The following is a 20,842-nucleotide window of genomic DNA, read 5'->3' on the forward strand; positions in this document are numbered from 1 at the left end:
GGCATTTTTTGGATGCCAACAGTGAACGCCGATGAAAATTAGTTGGAAGGACTTTCATCATCTTTTGCGCTCAGCTTTAATAGTGGTTTTCCTTTCTAAGCAATTAAAATTGTTCCCCTGAAGCAGCCTCATTTTCGAGGTGAAACTCAGGCCCCTCTCGGGATTTTCGCAGATTGGAGAAATCGGAAGTATACCCACGTTTTGAATCATAGTAGCTATTAGGGATGTGAATCATTTTTTGACGATTTAAAATAATCGTCAGATATATTTTAAATCGTCAAAAATCGTTAGAGCCGCGATACAATAGCAATTCCCCCGATTTATCGTCAAAAAATCGTAAATCGGGGGAGGGCGGGAAAACCGGCACACCAAAACAACCCTAAAACCCACCCCGACCCTTTAAAACAAATCCCCCACCCTCCCGAACCCCCCCCCAAATATTTTAAATTACCTGGGGTCCACTGGGGGGGTCCCGGCACGATCTCCCGCTCTTGGGCCATGGCTGCGTTAATAGAAATGTCGCCGGTGGCCCTTTGCCCTTACCATATGACAGGGCAAAGGTAGCGCCGGCGCCATTTTGGTTCCTGTCACCCGACGTCACGAGTGCAGGAGATCGCTCCCGGACCCCCACTGGACCCCCAGGGACTTTTGGCCAGCTTGGGGGGGCCTTCTGACCCCACAAAACTTGCCAAAAGTCCAGCGGGGGTCCGGGAGCAACCTCCTGCACTCGGGCCGTATTGCCAATATTCAAAATGGCGCCGGCGCTACCTTTGTCGTAGTGAGGGCAAAGGTAGCGCCGGCGCCATTTTGAATATTGGCAATACGGCAAGATACACCATCTTTTGTAGTTGAAATTCTAGAATGAGGATAGGTATTGATAATTTCTTTAGTGTATTCTGGTCTTTTATTACTGCTTCAGCACACACATTTTTCAGTGCAATTCAAACTTGTCTTTTCTGAGTTCCAAGAATTCCAGCTAATTCTTTACTGAGCTCTCTCTAGCTCATGTATAAGAAATGCAACTTCACTTACGCATCTGAATCCTCACCTTCATCACCCCTTGCATACCAACACCAAGAGACTCCCACACAGCTTTGTTACCAATGCATGTACACTTTTAACTACTGCCTTTCCTTCTCTTCCAGGGCTGACATCCCTCCACCCAGCTCTGTCAGTGCACTTCAATCCCTGTTGCAGCAGTCTCTAATACCACTTCTGCTCTTTTACTAGCATCCATATTAGTTTCCATCCCCCATACTACTTGCAGACGCTGGCATTGCAAAACAATCCTTTGTGGATTGGCATGAATTTGGGGTTTTGCTATCTTGTTTGTATTCAGTATTCTATAAATAATGCCAGCTTTTATTTTTATCTTCAATATTTTTATCTGCAGAGGCACAGCCCTTGGGTCCATCTGAATCTTCAGTGGTGATAGAGTACATGGGAAACTGGCCAGATGGGAGCAGAAGTATGTTATCTCCCTCCATCCTAGATGAAATATATTTTTTCAAGTGAATGGGTTTGGATGCTATAATTACATCTGCTGGAAGGGGAGGAGGTAGGTGAGAAGATTATCTTTAGAATTTGGGGGTCATTACGGATCATGTGCTGTAGAAAGTTGACAGTATATGTTGAATAACTGAGGATTGCTGCTATTTTTGCAGCATTCAAATTGAAGGTGGGCATGTGGGGGTTTCCTTATATCTGCTACTTCTTATCACTTGTTCTGTATTCTACTTGACTCTTCAATTTATAAGCTTGTGGTAAAGTATATACGTGGGGAATAAATCCTTCAGAAGCATGATCCACAGAAAATAAAATTTAAATAAGATATATAATGTATTCTTTAGCTGATCATATTTAGGGGAGGGAGAGTTTCCTGTATGTACCAATATTGCCTCAAACACCATTCATGCTGCAAATTCTCCACAGAGGTTATGAGTGCTCAGTTGTGCCAGAATATGTTTGCCTATGATGGCAGGTCTAGAGAAGCAGTGTGCAGCAGAGTGCTAGGGAGAAGAATCCCCCTCTTCTTGCAGGACTGAGGCTAGCAAAATTATGAACAAGACCTCATCCCTAACCAGGGGAGTGTGCTTAAAACACAACTTCCTCTATGGACACGCAATGCTTGCAGTTCTCATGGTGCCAGAACCAGCACTGCCCCCATAATGCAGTTTGAGGTTTTCAGTGCTCCATATTCAGACTGTTATAATGCTTATGGTTATGGCAGATAGCGTCCTGTGACCTGAGATGTACCGAGCCTGTGAGCACACTCGGTTGTCTAATCACACTGGGGAAGTGAGCAGTCTCCTAGAAATCCCTTTATATGACCTATGTCTTTGTTAGGATTTGTAAATATGTGGGCCCTTTGGCCAAGGTGAGGGATGGAACCACCCAGGGGGAGGAGCACCGCTGAGCCTCACCGTTGGCAGGCGGAGTCTCATCTGCGGGATGGAATGTAGCAGAGGTGTAGAAGGAGAAAGAGAGGGTGACCCCAGGAGGTGGGCCACGGAGCGGCAGCGCAGACACTGACGTCAGACTTAGCTCGGATGACTGAAGTCAGGCAATAGCTACGGCACTACCCGAAGAGCTGGGGTGCCGGGAGACAGTACAGTCACTGACATATACTGGGTCCATAGAAATGGTACACAAGAGGGTTTCTCGGTGGGAGATCTGGTAATGGTCTGCAGAGCAGGGTACACCGACGAGGGTCCCTCTAACGATATCGCAGCACGGGTCTGGGTCCACAGAGCAGTATAGACCCGGAGATGGCTCCTCTGATATCACGGCAATGGCCCACAGAGCGGGTACACTGGAGAGGATTCCCACATAGATATCATAACAGGGTTCCACAGCAGTGGCTATTCCTTAAGTAAACTTGATTAATAGCCATTAATGGACTTCTCCTCCAAGAACTTATCCAAACCTTTTTTGAACCCAGCTACACTAACTGCTCTAACCACATCTGCTGGCAACAAATTCCAGAGCTTTATTGTGCGTTGAGTGAAAAGAATTTTCTCAGATTAGTCTTAAATGTGCTACTTGCTAACTTCAAGGATTGCCCCCTAGTCCTTCTATTATTCGAAAGTGTAAATAACTGATTCACATCTACTCGTTCAAGACCTCTATCATATCCTCCCTCAGCCGTCTCTTCTCCAAGCTGAACAGCCTTAACCTCTTCAGCCTTTCCTCATAGGGGAGCTGTTCCATCCACTTTATCGTTTTGGTTGCCCTTCTCTGACCCCTCTCCATCGCAACTATATCTTTTTTGAGATGCGGCGACCAGAATTATACACAGTATTCAAGGTGCGGTATCTCCATGGAGCGATACAGAGGCATTATGACATTTTCCGTTTTATTCACCATTCCCTTTCTAATAATTCCCAACATTCTGTTTGCTTTTTTGACTGCTGCAGCACACTGAACCGACGATTTTAAAGTATTATCCACTATGACGCCTAGATCTCTTTCTTGGGTTGTAGCACCTAATATGGATCCTAACATCATGTAACTATAGCAAGGGTTATTTTTCCCTATATGCAACACCTTGCAATTGTCCACATTAAATTTCATCTGCCATTTGGATGCCCAATCTTCCAGTCTTGCAAGGTCCTCCTGTAATGTATCACAATCCGCTTGTGATTTAACTACTCTGAATAATTTTGTATCAATTTTGCAAATTTGATAACCTCACTCATCGTATTCCTTTCCAGATCATTTATATATATATTGAAAAGCACCGGTCTGGGCTGGCAAGCTTCAGTATTGAAGCTGAGAAACGTCATCTGATAGGGACACCCCCGAGGTTCCCGCCATGACGTGGTTAAAGCCGGTCGGGGAGCATGTGCGCGCGCCTAGGGAACCCCGATGGTAAGATGACGGTCGGCATCGTCCGTGCTGCTCAGGTAGGCCCTGGAACAGAGGCCGGGAGGCCGGTGGTAGCTGGCCGAGGCCGTGAATTTGCCCAACGGAGCCAAAGTAGTAACAAAAGAGATGAGCAGCAGTGGTCGCAGTCGTCTGTGGCCACGGAGCGTAACAGTCTTCGCCTAGTATAGGGAAACTGAATATACTGGGGGATTGGGATGTGCAGAGGGACGCCATACGTTGCATTCGGGATTTGGTTTCATCGGGGGCAGATACGTTGCATTCGGTTGTATGGCGCCCAGATACATTAATACATCAATTTCTATTTGTTTCCCCACTAAAATTTAAATTAAGTACAACCCCCCACCCTCCTGGCCCCCGCAAGACTTACCAAAACTCCCTGGTGGTCCAGCGGGGGATCCTGGAGCCATCCCCTGCACTCACACCCTCGGTGCCAGTTTCAAAATGGCGCCGATAGCCTTTGACTTACTATGTCACAGGGGCTACCGGTGCCATTGGTCAGCCCCTGTCACATGGCCATCGGCGCCATCTTGTGCTCCTACCATGTGACAGGGGCTGACCAATGGCACCGGTAGCCCCTGTGACATAGTATGGGCAAAGTCTATCGGCACCATTTTAATTACTGGCAGCCGATGGTCCGAGTGCAGGAGGTCGCTCCCGGACCCCTGCTGGACCACCAGGGGCTTTTGGCAAGTCTTGGGGGACCCTCCTGACCCCCACAAGACTTGCCAAAAGTCCAGCGGGGGTCCGGGAGCGACCTCCTGCACTCCGGCCATCGGATGCCAGTACGCAAAATGGCGCCGATTGCCTTTGCCCTCACTGTGGGGGGAGGGGGGGTTTGTTTAAATTGGTTTCTTTAGGCGGCCGAATAATTTGGCGAATAATTCGGCGAAGATTTGTGTATTCGTGGGGAATCGCGATACGTTTCACTTCCCCATGAATACAACGAATATGGCCACATCCGTTGTGGATTGCCAATACGTAGGGACCGAATGCACACCCCAACTGGGGGATGTAGTATGTCAAAATGGAAATGACACATCTAGAGATAGTGAGCTGATTGTGCCAGTTTGTTTCTAACCATATTCTTAAATGAGTCAGCAGTCAGGAATTAAAGGACTTTCAGCCCTTTCAGCTCCACAGACAAGGTGTGGAAGAGATTTCAATGGAAATGTAAGTTAGGTCTCACCTACTTTTGCAGCTCAGCAATGAAAATCCAGTCTAAAGACTTCTCTGAGCTGATCAATACTGTCTCAATTTTGCTTCCAAGGTGAGGGCCACTCTCAGAGTCATGCACTCTAAGCAGAGGTGTTATCACTTGTGAGACCCCATTTGGAGTACTGTGTTGGAGAAATGGACAGGGGGACAGAAACATTCAATTATTTGACAGGCTTCAGTTTCCATAGAAATTAAGCTCGAGGATATGATATAAAATTGCAGGGAGTCAGGCACTAAGAAAATATGAGGAAATATTCCTTTACTAAGAGAGCGATGGATGCCTGGAACAGCCTACCAGCAAACTTGAAGTAATCCACATGGGGCAGTAGTTATAACTCTACAGAGCAGTGGATTTCAAGATGGCTGGATTAACCTGTGGAGCCTCTCTGTCTTCCTTGAAGACACTTAACTCTATTCTCTCTTCAGAGAAGGTTCCATTTACCATATATGCTATCTATTGTCAATCAACCAATTTGTAATCCACTTCATCACCTTGGTACCTACTCCTAGGCTTCTCATTTTATTTATGAGTTTTCTATGAGGAACATTATCAAAAGCCTTACTGAAATCCAAGTAAATCAAATGACGAAAATAGGCAAGAGGAGGTCCACAAATCATCTAAAGGAGAAGGACTGGAGCCAGAACCTGTCCATCTGTGTGTGTGTGTTTGTGTGTGTATGTATATATATGTGTGTGTATGTGTATGTGTGTGTGGAGGAGAGGGGGTAGAGCCAGCATGGGTGCGTGTGGAAGAGTGGAAGTGAAACTAGCATGCATGTGGCTGAGAGTGAGCCAATGTGTTTGTGTGAGCCTGAGAGAGAGGGAGCCAGCCAGCCTGTGTGTGTTTGTGATCATGTGTGAGTTTTGAAAGAATGTTTATGTATGTCTGTGTAGCATAAGGATGAACGTGTGTGTATATGAAGGAGGAGAAAGTTTGTGCTATTCCATTACAATCTCAGATTGACTTGAAATGAAAAGTTCCCAGGTATGGAGAGTGAGTGATTTTTTTTAATCCTTATTGATTTTAATTAATCGAGTGTTATTTGATGTCTATGCTGTTTTGAAATATTGTATTGTGTTTGGGAAATTAAAAAAACTATATGAGTTTTTAATTGTTGGATTTTATTCTGTTCATCTGCTGTTTTGACATGTTAATTCTTTTTATTATTATGGTTTTACTATTATATTTCATGATTTTGTCATTTGATGTTTTCTGAGGAATGGTGATGCTTTTGTTTTTCCATTGGTGCATTACATAAAGAGTCTGACTTGTTGCAGTGTCCAGTTCAGTTTATGTCTGTTCTTTACCAATTATACTTTATGGCCACTTTATTCTGTATTTGATGAGGATGTCTCTGTGTTCTGCATTTGTGATTAAGGTTAAGTATTCTGCTAATGTGTCGTTTCAATATAGGGATCTGTAGAACTTTGGTTTGTATTGTTTTCTTTATAGGAGGTATATTGCTGTTTTAGGGCCTGGTGTAATATTTGCAGGGTCACCTTTTCATAACTGTTTCATAACTGTTTGAGTGCTGGCAGTTAGTACTACTTTGGAATGTGAGGTTTATTATATTGTAATTGTAATTTAGTTTTCTCATGGCTTTCTGAGGACCAAGCCCACACCTAACAAGCGTTACAATTGTCCTAAAACCATACGTGTTCCAAGTATCTTTTTAGCTGCTATGCAGGGTTTTCTGCCTGATACCACAGCAGTGCATGTAAATATAATACACATGCTGTTGTTTTATATTTATTTCAAAAGAATGTACTTTGAATGTCCTTTTTCATATAAAATCTTTAACTATTAATGCATCATTTGAAATTGTGTGTGGAAAGGGTCATGATTGGGAGAAGGTTAGGCACAAAGCTATAAGATTCACTTAGGGTGCCTAATACCCTTGCACTGACCCTGATTAGAAAAAGAATACAAATAAAATGTAAAAAAACAAACAAAAAAAAAAACAGAATGAAGAAAGGCCAGTACAGTAATTGTTCGCACAGGTCTGTAAAAAAGTTAGCACTGGCCCTGCATGGCGGCACCCTGTGCTGGCTGGGTTCTCACCCTTCCCCAGTGAAAAGAGACCCCACACAGTGACGACATGTAGTGCTGTACTGGCGGGTGATGGGTGGAGAAAGGGGGGAAGGGGTGCAGGGAAGACAACACAAATGCATTGGCTCCCGGGCACCAGAGACCCTCGTTATGACTCTGGTTTCACATCACATCTAACATATGACAAAATAACCTACTTAATAAAAGATAGTTGCATACCAGGAACTATTTATTCCTTCCTTGAGGAAAGAGAGAAAAAGGGAAGGAGAGAGAGACTATCTATAAGGCCCTCATAGTAGCCAAGTATTTATATCTCTATAGAAGGAGCATCTTATAGCTCGAGGCGAGGATTTGGTGGTGGTTTAGGGTTTAAGGGCCAGTTTTTCATGTAGAGTGAGATGTACGAACTAGGGATGTGAATCGTTTTTTGACGATTTAAAATATCGTCCGATATATTTTAAATTGTCAAAAATCGTTAGAGGCGATATTTAATAGGAATTCCCCCGATTTATCGTCAAAAATCGTAAATCGGGGGAAGGGGGAGGGCGGGAAAACCGGCACACTAAAACAACCCTAAAACCCACCCCGACCCTTTAAAATAAATCCCCCACCCTCCCGAACCCCCCCCCCCAAAATGCCTTAAATTACCTGGGGTCCAGTGGGGGGGTCCCGGTGTGATCTTTTACTCTCGGGCCTCCGGTGCGTTGTAGAAATGGCGCCGGTGCTACCTTTGCCCTGTCATATGACAGGGCAAAGGTAGCGCCGGCACCATTTTGTTTTTTGTCCCCCCCAAGCTGGCCAAAAGTCCCTGGGGGTCCAGCGGGATCCGGGAGCGATCTCCTACGCTCCTGACGTCGTTTTGCCGTACAAAATGGCGCCGGCCATACGCTGTATGGCCGGCGCCATTTTGTACGGCAAAACGATTCGTGTGCAGGAGGTCGCTCCCGGACCCCCGCTGGACTTTTGGCAAGACTTATGAGGGTCAGGAGGCCCCCCCAAGCTGGCCAAAAGTCCCTGGGGGTCCAGCGGGGGTCCGGGAGCGATCTCCTACGCTCCTGACGTCGGGGACAAAAACCAAAATGGCGACGGCGCTACCTTTGCCCTGTCAGGCAAAGGTAGCGCCGGCGCCATTTCTACAACGCACCGGAGGCCCGAGAGTAAAAGATCACACTGGGACCCCCCCTCTGGACCCCAGGTAATTTAAGGCATTTTGGGGGGGTTCAGGAGGGTGGGGGATTTATTTTAAAGGGTCGGGGTGGGTTTTAGGGATGTTTTAGTGTGCCGGTTTTCCCGCCCTCCCCCGATTTACGATTTACACGATATTTAAAAAAACAAAACCATGACGATCAGATTCCCTCCCCCCCCCAGCCGAAATTGATTGTTAAGACGATCGATCACACGATTCACATCTCTAGTACGAACAGCATAGTACACCTCGGTAAAGATTTGACATCATTTGGAGTGAGGAAACTCTCACAAAGATGACATTTCTACTATGTTCTCTCACCCTAGCTTGATGTTAGCCCCCTAAAACCACCACCAAAACCTTGCCTCGAACTATTACATGAACTTTCTATAGGCATATAAATAGTTGCACATTTTGAAGGCCTCCCCATAGGCTCTCTCTGTCTACTTCACTCCACTCCTCTCCTCTCCCCTCCCCTCTCAAGCCCAGAAATGGCCAAAATGCAATTTCAAAAATGTATCATGAATTGCGTTAAGGCCATTTCGGGCATATCACACAGGTTAACACCAGGGAAAAAAGGTGTAGTTATTTCCAGCGTTAAAAGTGTGCAGTAGCATGCATCATGCTATTGCACAGTGTGATATTGCCCCTCATTTTCATAAATCCCGCCCCTTCCCAAAATTTGCAATTGCATGTGCACTAGCATTATTATCGCATGCGATATGGCGTTAACGCATTATTTTGATGAATGACCCTGTTAGCCGGATACATTTATATGGCTAATTTTGGAGATATATGCAATAGTGCAGCCATACTGTTGAATATATTAGGCTATGTTAAAGATAGTTGGACTACTTTATCTGGCTAACTTTAGGAAAGCTCTTTGGCATAACTAGACTTAGGCCTGGATTTTCTAAGTTCGCAGAACTTAGAAAATACGGCAGTAACGGGGGGCGGGCCTGCGAAAGCCAGCAGCGATCGCATCACCGCTGTGCTATTGCTGCTGGCTTTCGCAAACCAATAGCATCACAGTGAAAGATGGTGCTATTGGCCGTGTTACTGACGGCAATAAGGCTCCTTACCTTTTTGCCGTCAGCGATGCCTTCATGGCGTCCGCCCTGGTGCCGCCTCACCTACTCCCCTTCCGGTGCGGACGCCGCCCAGAACCCGCCCCGATATAGGCATCGCACTCGAAAAGGGACTTTTCGCGCGCGATACCTTTGGAAAATGACCCCCTTAGTCGGATAAGTTATGCGGCTAACTGAATATCAGAATTAGCCGGATAACTTAATCGACTAACATAGCTCCTCCCTGAAATGCCTCTGTATTATAAAGTTAGATTTTAGCCCAAGTATTTTTTTGGCTGAATAACTAGTTAGTTATCCAGCTAAATACCTCTGAATATGGACTTCTTAATTTTTAACTTAAAAATATTATACTACTTTGGTTTTGGGCTGGTGCAAGGGTATTAGGCACCCTAGGCAACCTTTGCTCTGGCATCTCCTCCTCATAACAATTGCCATACTGGATCAAGCCCAGTAACCTGTTTCCAACAGTTGCCAATCCAGGTCACAAGTAGTAAGTACCTGATAAGATTCCAAACTGTGATTATTTATCCAAATATCTTCATATGGGGAAAAAAATGACTTTTGTTGGTATTTTGTAGCATAAAGGTAAATTTTTCATTGTGAAAAATACTAATTTCAAGGCATTTCTCAAAAAGGCTATCTTTCTGCCCCTCCAGCTTTTTACAGCTGCCTATTATGCAGTCTTAGAAGGTCTAGTTAATTAAGTTGCTTATCTAAAGACTCCAAATGTTTTCCCACAAGAGTAGTTTAATAATCTCCAGATCCCAGCATTTTTTTAACAGCACAAGTATTACCAGTTAATTCATGAGTTAGATTGGTCTTTATATTTCTAATTGGAGGAGGCAGTTTGCTTAATTACTCAAAGAAACTCTGGTGATAAATGACATTCTCCTGTCAGAGATAAAATACCTGATTCTTACGTCATGTCCTGCACAGCTTGTACAAAATCTTCCGTTCTGTTCCAATTCCTTGCTGATGGTCAATTTATTACTTTTGTTATGAACCTGGGTTCTTAGGGAAGAGGGCACACATCTGCATGCACATAAATTCAAGCAAGTTTCATTTATTTGTATGAACCTTTCATCCAAATTCAGGATTTAGAACACTTTTTAGCAGAAAAAGAATCACTGACTTTGAAAAATAAAAATAATCACATCCTTTGTTTTAAAAAATGTAACTCGGAGAGCCTAATATCTTGGAAAAGCCATGCAAACAACTGCCTTTGTGACATCTGGTGACAAGAAGCCAAAAATGATTGCTCACAGGTTAATGGCCTCATTTGAATTGTTTCAATAATGCATGCCACAACATCACAGGGATCAGTGGGAAAGCTGGGCATACTCTGGCTACTGTAAAACCACACAAATGCCTATCAGGATTACAGTCAAGCATATTATATCTGCGAATTGCAAGAGAAATAGAAACTATCATAGAGATGTGAGGCTTGTGCCTCTTTTCTTCCCTTCCCCCCTAAAAAAGACACAACAACATCTTGGTGTTACGATGCTGCTTGCAGGCCTAGCCGCAAACAGCCTCTCACTTCCGAGGCCTGGAGGCCGCCACCGACGCCATCTTTTCTCGCGACTCTGAGGCCGCCGCTGACACCCCAGAGTCGAGGCCCGAGCGCCGCTGCTTGTTGCTTGTGGCGGGCAGAGCCGCTGTCGACATCGCCCGATGTCCTTCCCTGCGTGGCTCGGAGGCCACCGTCAATGCTGCCACCTTTGCAGCAGGCAGAGGAGCCACCGCCATGTCTCCTCATGGCAGCAATCCGCCGCTGGCCTGCTCCTTCTTCGCAGCATGGAACCGCCGACGTCAGGGCCTCATTTCGCGGCCTAGTGCCACCTCCAGCTTGATCCTCACGGTGTGGATGCTGCCGCTGTCCCAGGTCCTGCCTTTCCTCTAGGCGCGCAGCCATGCCTCTCTCTGTTATTTAAAGGGCCCGTGGCAGGAAAAGGCCCGTGGCCCCACCTGATGACATTTCCAGGGCATCTTCTCTCCAGCCCTATAAAAAGGGCTCCTCGTCAATCCCTCGTTGCCTTTTCAAGGAGCCATCCCGCTCCTGGATTCTTCATTTGTCCCAGCTCATTGGTCCAGGAGGCTTCTGAGGTCCATTGCTTCTTCAAGGTCCTTTGTTCTTCTTGGGAGCTCCTTTGTCTTCGTCTGTGGTTCCTGGTCTCTCATCTGATCCCTTGTCTTGTCTGTGGTTCCTAGTCTCTCATCGGATCCTGTGCTCTCCAGATGTTCCTGTCTCCAGATGTTCTGTTGCATCTGTCGGTCTCAGATGGCTTCGACCTTTGTGCCTCACCTTTCTCTCTGCTCTTCCTGCTAGCCTCGGGAAGATGGCTACTGCTGTGTCTGCATGCCGCTCTCTCCGGCGTCCCCGGAACGGCTATGGCAAAGCCTCACACCATGTTTCTCCTGAGGGCCTCCTAGGGTGCGCGCACGCCACCCACGTCTTTATCCACGTCATGGTGGGAACCTTGGGGGCGTCCCTCTTGAGAGACATCACGCCATCCGGGTATTTAACCTGCCCTTTCTTGCTAGCTAATTGAGTTAGCAAGGATCGTGAATGGATGGGAAGCCTCCAGTCTGAGCTAACTTGCCGCTTCCTTGCTGCCGCTGGAAGCTCTCACTGCCCTTCGGGGTATTTCTCTAACTTGGGTACCCGCTCCTCGAGGGCCCTTTGCTTTCCTTCAGGTGCCTATCTCCCTGGCTCGGTGCCTGCTCTCCCTGGCTCCCTGGCAACTACCTCTGCCTGCTGGGATCTCCACCTATACAGCTACCAACTTAGTGAGTAATCTAACATTGTCAGTCTGTCTCATCTACAGCTCTGCTGCACTGGGAACCTGCATCCGAATCTCCCTATACTATCTCTGTGAGACAGGTCTCCTCTGCTGAGGGTTCTTGGACTGCTACCTCTGGATCACCTCACTACTGCCTCCTCTGGTGGTACATCTCAGCTGTATAATAAAAGACAAATCTCTGTGTTTGCGTGTCTCGAGTCTAGCCTAGTACTGTGGTTCCTCACGGGGCTCCTCCCCGTGGGCGTGGTCACCTCCACAGTACCCAAGAATCCACTCAAACACCTCAAAACCATAACAGATTGCTAACTCCATGGATTCGGCTCAGCTCACCGCATTGCCTGGCCCAGCGAATCTCCGAACAACAGAACTCGCTGGATAACTTGACTACTGCCTTTAACCAGTTGCACGCACAGATGAATACACCGACCACCACAGGTAAAGAAGTTATACCACCAAAAGTGATGATCAAGACAATTGTACCTCTATCTGCTCCAACACGCTTCTCAGGAGAAGTTTGGAAATGTAGAGGATTTATCAATCAATGTTGCATGCACTTTTCCCTGCAACCTAATCATTTTCCTACAGCCTATGCCAAGACCACCTACATCTTGTCTTATCTGGACGGAAGAGCATTGGCTTGGGCCTCTCCGCTGTGGGAGTGCGATGACCCTATCCTACACGACCTTACCAGGTTCCTTGAACTGTTCAGATCAGTATTCAATGACCCTACCCGGTACACAACTGCAGGATCTATGTTGGTTCATCTGAAGCAAGGTAATAAATCTTTACCAGACTTCACAATAGAATTCAAGACATTGGCATCAGAATTACATTGGGACCCTAAATGCCTGAAGACCCTCTTCTTTGAAGGACTGAACTCCCGTGTGTCTTCTCTGTATCCTGTTTGCGATATCAATCCATACCATCTGATGATCACTGGTGCTCAGGTGGGCACCTACTTGGACATTTGAGACATTAACCCCATTTAAAAAGACGAGCCCAAACTATCAAAAGGAGCGAGGCCACAACTTGTGCCAGGTTCTGGTGCAATGTTTTAGTAAGATTTGGAGGTGTTGGGGGGGTGGGGGGCGGTAAAGAGCAAGGGAAAGTGATAGAATCAGGAGGGAGGGGGAGATCAGTAAGAGCAAGCAGTAATAAAATTTTATAGCAAGGAAGGGAGGAAGAGAATGGAGTGACATTAAGGTGGCTATTAAAACAGCTGCGAGCCTACACTCATCCCTTTTTCTCCTCTCTCCCATGAGCGGCTTTTGTGAACTTTTTTTTCATCTTACCACCTCTGCGTGGCTGTGGTCTGCTCCCGGTGGCATTGGCTTCTCCTTGAGATGGCAGTGGAAGTGCCCAGATAGGGTGAATGAAACAATGCGGTGTCATGGTGATTGTAGCTCGCAGCGTGTGGTAAAAAAATTATAGAGATTCAAGTTGATAATTGGTGTTAGCATTGTGTGGTCTGGTTGGCATGTTTAATTGGCCTGTGTGCCGGGTGATAGCGAGCTGGGTATATTTAAAAAAAAAAGTGAACAGAGGTAATGTGTGTAGCAGGCCCGTAAGAGGGGGTAGGCAAGTGAGGATGGGGGAGGAGGCTGATCATGGAGAAAAGCTAATGTTCTATGAAACATTGAAGTTGTTGACTAGGTGCAATTGAGAACTGGAGCAGCATATTAAAATGGAGCTCCCCGGGTTCAGGTGGCTGACTGCCAAGAAAGGGTTAGTGAACGGTGTGCCACATGTTTTAATCGAGGTGGAAGAGATGGCACAAGCAGTCTGGAAGCAACAGACTCCTCCTCCCTTCACTTCCCCTTACGACTGGCAATGCCCACCAGCCAAGCTGTATTCTTACCCATGGGTGGGATTTGAGGTACAACAGAAAAGGAAAAAGGAAGGGTAACTGTAATGGACCAAAGGGAATGCAAGAAGAAGTTCCTTTCTTTTTTTTGTACGGTGATTCCTTGTGTGGACTAATATGCCCAAGTAGCTAAATGAGCTGTTTGATATCATTAAGAAATACACTGCATAGTCATGTAATCTAATACAACTTTTATATAATTGTAAACACAGCCGGCCCTGTTCACAATTCCATCTATTTTTCTGTTTTTTTCCTGGGCTGAAATCCCACCCACCAGCACCTTCCTACCCACATGGAGGCACCAGGACCTTCTTTCCCAGGTGAAGCACTCAAGGACAGTTGGAGCCCTAATGAGAAAGGTGGACACTTGGAATGAACTACCAGTAAAAAGTTGTTGGAGCCAAAACAGTGGCAGAATTCAAGCACACATGGGATCAGTTTTCAAAGACCAGCTGAGTGGCTAAGATAACCGGACAAGTTTATCTGGGATCAATCCCCAGGAAACTATCGTGGGGAGGAGAAGTTTGTCACGTCGTATATACGGTAGGCACATGGAGATGGAGCTTGCCTAAAGCAGAGTAGTGGCTGTTGACATTTTTCTGTGCACCAAGGGAAAGAGCCCATTGCCACAGGATGACGGAATGAATATATGGGAATGGCAGGAGGCCCAACAGAATATCCTCTGGTCCTCTTATGGACTTCCTAATACATAAAAGGTTTGAAAGAGGGGGTGAAGAAGATAAGCAGAATATGAAGGGCCTGGTAAAGAAAAGATGAATTTTTAGTAACCCGCTGAAGATCTTTCTACCAATCAGGTTGCCTGCTCAGAAAAAAAAAATCCCATTTTTTCTACTTTTTATCTAATAATTCATTTTATTCCAATGAATTTTAATTGGAAATCTAAAAGAGAGCAGTACTAATGCCACTCTAGGCACTCCTTCAGCACAGCTCTTATCCATCCTTTATTCAAATAAATCATGAAGACAAGGCTTTTGAGGAGAAAGAAAGATATTTTTGAGAATTATGTTAAGAACATTTTGACTACAGGATTGTTCTTTAATGTCTGTAGTAATGGTGTTTTGCTTGGTGGTCAGGGATACGCTTAGATATGGGAGTGTCTCGAGCTCAGTGAGAGCAGTCGTGGGTTTGGATAAAATAGCCATACTATTACAGTAAGGGGTAGATTTTCAAACTCCGCGGATAGGCCTACTTTTGCTGGCGCATCAGGCGCAAACAAAAGTAAGCTGGATTTTAGCAGATACGCGCGGAGCCGCGCGTATCTGCTAAAAACCTGGATCGGCGCGCGCAAGGCTATCGATTTTGTATAGCCGGCGCGCGCCGAGCCGCGCAGCCTACCCCCGTTCCCTCCGAGGCCGCTCCGAAATCGGAGCGGCCTCGGAGGGAATTCTCTAACGCCCTCCCCTCACCTTCCCCTCCCTTCCTCTACCTAACCCACCCGCCCGGCCCTGTCTAAACCCCCCCTTACCTTTGTTGGGGGATTTACGCCTCCCTCTGGGAGGCGTAAATCCCCGCGCGCCAGCGGGTCTCTTGCGCGCCAGGCCGCGACCTGGGGGCGGGTATGGAGGGCGCAGCCACGCCCCGGGCCGTAGCCACGCCCCCGTACCTGCCCCCAAAACGCTGCCGACACGCCCCGAAAACGCCGCGCGGTTCGGGCCCGCCCCCGACACGCCCCCTCCGAAACCCCCGGGACTTACGCGAGTCCTGGGGCTCTGCGCGCGCCGGTAGGCCTATGTAAAATTGGCTTCCCGGCGCGCAGGGCCCTGCTCGCCTAAATCCGCCCGGATTTGGGCGGATTTAGGCGAGCAGGGCTCTTAAAATCCGCCCCATAGCTTCTTCAGAAATGTATACGTCATGCAGTGGGACACACTAAAAAATGGTTGTTTTAGCATGATTTTAAAATCTGCATGGAACACCACCACCACCACCATTGCAGAGAAATGCCCCCTTTACATGGACATTATTACTGCTGGCAAGTTTCAGCTGAGCAAAGTTTCATTTTCTAATGCAATCGAGTGGTTTATGTTCTGAATCTGCACTTTCTCAGTACAATTGCAATTAAGCATCTTTTGCATATTTTTTAAGGATATGGGTTCCCTTCACTAAATGTGGGCTCTGGGAGTCACCTGCAATGCACTTTAGCCAAAACTGGACAATCTAAAATCCTAAACACAGTTTTTTCAAGCCTGAAGTTTTGATGATGGCATTTATCATTCATAAGCCTTTCTGCTAACTTCCTCGTACCTGTTTTCTGTCTCAGTTGTTCTTCTTTTGGCTGTGATCCTATCCTAAAGCTCCTTTCTCTTTGATCTAATGCATCCCCTTTCTTCTTATATTGTTCTCACTTACAGGTCTATCCTGTAAAGTGCGGCCGCGTTTACCCTGCTCCTAAGCCGCGTTTTACTCACTTTCCGGCCGCGTTATCCCTTCCTGCGATCCCGAATCCACTTTAACCTACTCCTACCGCATCCTAAAATCCCCGGCCAACCCCTTCCGCATGCGGCATGGATATTGCATGCAAACGAGCGAATTAGCTATTCCCTAGCATCCCGTAACCCGCACCCCGACTATCGCTATCTTTCCCTGCCGTTTTGTCGCGCGTTTAACCTGCTAACTTACTGCCTACCCTGACCCTGCGGTAGAGGCAGGGGTAAGGGTAGGTGGCAAGCTTTCCCCCAGCCCCCGCTCACCTGCCCCGGCCGCGATCATGGGTGCCGGTCTCCGGGGCAGCCCCAGTCCTCTCCCTCCTCCCGAAGCAAAAAAAAGCGAAAAAACCAAAAGCAAAAAGTAAGTCGCTTCGCCGCTGTCACTTCTCCCCTCCTCCCGGAGCAGGGCGCGAAAAGCAGCCTTACTCCGGGAGGAGGGGAGAACTGACAGCGGCGAAGCACAAAAAAAAAAGCGAAAAAAACCAAAAGCAAAAGCAAAAAGTAAGTCACTTCGCCGCTTCACGGCGAAGCAACTTACTTTTGCATCCCCGATCGGACTTCTCCTGCCTAAACTTATTTTTTTTGCAGCCGTCCGGTCCATCTGAAGAAGGTATCTTCCCCTCCCCGGGGAAGATGGATGCCAGCACGGGGGAAAGCGGCCCCTGTGCATTCAATTGGCTGCTGAAGATGTGACGTCACGACGTTTGGCGTCACGGCATGTGGCGTCACGTCTTCAGCAGCCAATTGCATGCACAGGGGCCGCTTTCCCCCGTGCTGGCATCCATCTTCCCCCGGGAGGCAGGGGAGCCACGATACCTTCTTCAGATGGCCGGACGGCTGCAAAAAAAGTAAGTCCGATCGGGGATGCAAAACGTAAGTTGCTTCGCCGCTTCTCCCCTCCTCCCGGAGCAGGGCGCGAAAAGCAGCCTTGCTCCGGGAGGAGGGAAGAAGCGAAGCACTTACTTTTTGCTTTTGGTTTTGGTTTTTCGCTTTTTTTTTTTTTTTTGCTTCGCCGCTGTCAGGTTCTCCCCTCCTCCCGGAGCAAGGCTGCTTTTCGCGCCCTGCTTCGGGAGGAGGGGAGGGGGGATTGGCAGTCCCGACTTCCTGGTATCTGTCATTTCAAATGACATTTGAAATGACAGATACCAGCGTGGCGTGAAGCGTTAGGCCCGCGCACCCAGGATACTGTATAGGCGCTCTATCCAGTAAAATGGGTTGCGCGGGTCTAAGGCTTTTCGGACGCGGTTTACATTTAAATAAAATTAGTGTTCAGGATCGAGCAGTAGGTGAGCTGCACTGTGCGTGCGGCAACCGCGGGTGCCGCAGGCACTAACGCAGCTCTTCCTACCGCTCGGTACTGGATAGACCTGTTAGAAAGGAAAGGTTGTTCCTTTTATTTTGCACCCCCTTGATTTTAGCAGAGATGAATCAGGAGGAGGAGCTTTCCCCACACTTCTAAACACTGACATCCTCCCAAGCGCAAAATATAAATCAGAATGAAAAGGAGGAGTCTAATGATTTTGCTTGTTTAAACTGTCAGCTAAATTATCCAAAAAATGTTACTGCTGTTTTAAGACATCTCATCCTCCTCCCTGAATCTCCTTTTACGAGCTTTCACATGTTGACTTAAATATAAGGGCAGAATTGAAAAGAGTAAAGGGGAAAGCCTTGCATTGAAGAGAAAAAAATTGAAATCCAGTGAAAACCTGAATTTTCTGTTCAAGTATTCCAGTACATTTTATTATTATTTTTTTTTACAAGGCACAGATGTGTTTTACATTTGGTAATATTTTATTTATTTTATATTCTCAAAGGTACAGTCTCATGCTTCTCTATCCTCTCCTTGATAAGAAGTTTATTCTTCAGTTGGAAAAGCAACAATCAAAACAGTAAATAAGATACTTTATGTCAGCCTTCCTTTAACACTTGGAACATAAGAAAGTAAGAACTGCCATACTGGGTCAGACCAAGAGTCCATTAAGCCCATAACTTTGTTTCCAACAGTGGTGGATTCAGGCCACAAGTATCAGGCAAGATCCCAAATAGTAGACAAATTCCATGTTTATGCTTAGGAATAACCAGCGGCTTTCCTCAAGTCTATCTAGTTTAGGAACTTTTCCTTCAGGAACTTGTCCAAACCTTTTTTTAAACTCCCCTGCCATTACTCCAGCCTGGCAATAAATTCCAGAACTGAATTGTGCATTGAGTGAAAACATATTTTCTCCACTTTGTTTTAAATGTGTCACATATAACTTTATTTCTTTTTTGAAAAAGTGAACACCTGATTTGCATTTAAGCATTTCATTCCATTCATGATTTTATAGACCTCTATCATATCTCCCCTCCGCTGTCTTTACTCTAATCTGAAGATCCTTAATCTTTTTAGCCTTTCCTTATTAGGGAATTGTTCCATTCTCTTTATGATTTTGTTCATCTTTCTCTGAACCTTTTCTAATTCCACTACATTTATTTTTAGATGTGGCAGCCAGACTTGAACACAGTACGCTAGATGCAGTCACACCATGGAACAATACATTTTATTCTCCATTTCTTTTGAAATAATTCCTAACATTCTGTTTGCATTTTTGATTGCTGTTCAATACTGAGCCAAGGATTTCAACGTATTATCCATGATAATGCCTATATTTTCTTGAGTGGGGACTTCTAGGTTTGAACCTAACATTGTGTACCTACAGTTTGTTTTATTTTTCCCTATGTGCATCACTTTGCATTTGTCCACATTAAATTTCATCTACCATTTGAGTATCCAGTCTCCTAGTCTGGTAAAGTCCTCCTGCAATTTCTCACAATCCACATGTGATTTAACAGCTCAGAATAATTTTGTATCTGCAAATTTGATCACCTCACTCATGCTCTTTTCCAGATCATTTATAAATATATTAAAAAGCACCAGTCTCAGTACATATCCATGGGGCACGCCACTATTTTACCTTCTTCTCTTGAGAAAACTGACCATTTAGTTCTAATCTCTGTTTCCTATCTTTTAATCAGTTGCAGTCCATAATAAGACATTGTCTCCTATCCTATGACTTCAATTTTCTCAGGAGTCTCTCATAAACAGGTCAATACAGTAAAGTGCGGCCGCGGTTACCCCGCTTCTAACCCACTTTCTACTCACTTTCCGGCCACGTTAGCCCTTCCTGCGATACACAATTCCCTTTAACCGATTCTTACTGCCTCTTTAAATCACCGGGTAACCCCTTCCGCCCGCGGCATGTATATGAGATGTAAACGATCGAATTAGCTATTCCCTCCCATACAGTAACGCGCGCCCCGACTATCGCTTTTTTACCCTGCCGTTTTGCCACGCGTTTAACCTGCTAACTTACCGCCTACCCTTACCCCTGCATTAGAGGCAGGGGTAAGGGTAGGCGGCAAACTTACCCCCAGCCCCCGCTCACCTGCCCTGGCCGCGTCAATGGATGCTGGTCTCCGGGGCAGCCCCAGTCCTCTGCCCTCCTCCCAAAGCAACGAAAGCGGAAAAAAATCTAAAAAAGCGAAAGCGAAAAAAAAAAAAGTAGCAACGAAGTGGACTGTTCTCCTACGCTCGGGATTGCCAGTCCTCTCTCCCCTCCTCCCGAAGCAAGGCGCGTAAAGCAGCCTTGCTTCGGGAGGAGGGGAGAGAGGACTGGCAGTGTAAAACAACGACTTACTTTTTTCGCAGCCCTCCTTCGGAGACGGACATCGGCGGAGACGGACCGCGGCTCCCCTGCCTCCTGGAGGCGAAGATGGATGCCTGCACGGGCGAAAGCGGCCCCTGTGTGTGCAATTGGGCCGCTCAAGGCGTGACGTCATGACGTTTGGCGTCACGACATGTGTTCTATATATGTTCAGTAATTTTGTTCTGTAGAATAGTTTATATGATTATATAATTTTTCCTGGCACTGAGTCGTTACAAATTACTAGTAATAAGTTTGAAATTTCATTTTTTTAGTTCTTTTAGGTGATTTGCCAATTTATATATTAAATCTTCCAGGTTCACTGTGATATGTTTCAGCTTCTCCGAATCATCACCATTAAATCCATTTCTGGCATGGGTCTCTTCCCAACATCTTCCTCCATAAACACAATCAAATAATTTACTTAATCTTTCTGCTATGGCCTTGTCTTCCCTAATTTCCCCTTTTACCCCTCGATCATCTAACAGTTCAACTGTTGCTATCACAGGTTTCTTGCTTCAGATATATTTGAAAAAGTTTTTAGGAGTTTTTGCCTCTACAACAAGCTTCTTTTCAAATTCTCTTTTTGCCTGCTTTATTACTGTTTTATATCTAACTTGCCA

This window comes from Rhinatrema bivittatum, chromosome 1 (genome assembly GCF_901001135.1).
Source record: "Rhinatrema bivittatum chromosome 1, aRhiBiv1.1, whole genome shotgun sequence".
NCBI lineage: Eukaryota > Metazoa > Chordata > Amphibia > Gymnophiona > Rhinatrematidae > Rhinatrema > Rhinatrema bivittatum.